The 642-nt window shown below is 66.2% G+C and overlaps 1 long non-coding RNA gene across 1 annotated transcript in view; it reads right to left on the bottom strand.

Annotated features, from left to right (window-relative positions):
• Positions 1 to 48: 48 nt before the first annotated feature.
• LOC104831068 overlaps positions 49 to 642 on the bottom strand; it is a 1,117-nt gene continuing 523 nt past the window's right edge. The window contains exons 4-6 of the long non-coding RNA XR_774279.1: positions 384 to 462; positions 239 to 296; positions 49 to 127 (exon numbers count right to left, since the gene is read on the bottom strand). This is a non-coding gene — a long non-coding RNA (uncharacterized LOC104831068). The remainder of the gene's footprint in view (positions 128 to 238; positions 297 to 383; positions 463 to 642) is intronic.

The following is a 642-nucleotide window of genomic DNA, read 5'->3' as shown; positions in this document are numbered from 1 at the left end:
TGGGGGGGAGGAGAGGTGAGGCTAGGGGAGGGGAAGTAGGGGGGACCCCCCCCATCCAGGCCCATCTTGGGAGGGCTGGCAGGGGGGGGTTAGGGTGCGCTTCGCTTCCGCAGCTCCACCACGAATGCTGCGGGGGGGGAAATGTAGCATCACGGGGGGGTCCCACAGTTACCCCCCCCATTGACCCCCACCCTCTCAATGCCCTCTTCCCCCCTCTTGTCCTATGCTCCCCCCCCACCTTCGATGATCTCCTCCTTCATCTTCTGCAACTCCCTCCGCACCTCCTCCAGCAGCTCCTGGAGGCAGGGGGGCACACGGTGAGGGGATTTGGGGGGACCCCTCCCATGACCTCCTCCACCCCACCCCATTCCCGACCCCGCTACCTGTTTGATTCGCTCCAGGTCGGGCTCATCAGCGGGGCCGGTGGTGTCGGCGGGGGCAGCTGGGACTGCCGATTTCATCCTGGGGGTGCAGAAATAGGTTGGGGACCCCCTCAGACCTCCCTGAGTGACCGCCATTTTGTGTCTTGGGTACCCTCCAACCGGCCTGCCCCCTGCGTCCCAGCAACTATCCCCCAAGTCCTGCTCTGGGGGTACTAGAGGCCCCCCCCCCCAGCACCCCGAACCCCGTCCATTGGCACCC

The sequence above is a fragment of the Haliaeetus leucocephalus genome, unplaced genomic scaffold (assembly GCF_000737465.1).
Source record: "Haliaeetus leucocephalus isolate CR32 unplaced genomic scaffold, Haliaeetus_leucocephalus-4.0 Scaffold210, whole genome shotgun sequence".
NCBI lineage: Eukaryota > Metazoa > Chordata > Aves > Accipitriformes > Accipitridae > Haliaeetus > Haliaeetus leucocephalus.
The sequence above is the reverse complement of the archived record's forward strand: the minus strand, read 5'-3'. Positions and strand labels throughout refer to the sequence as shown.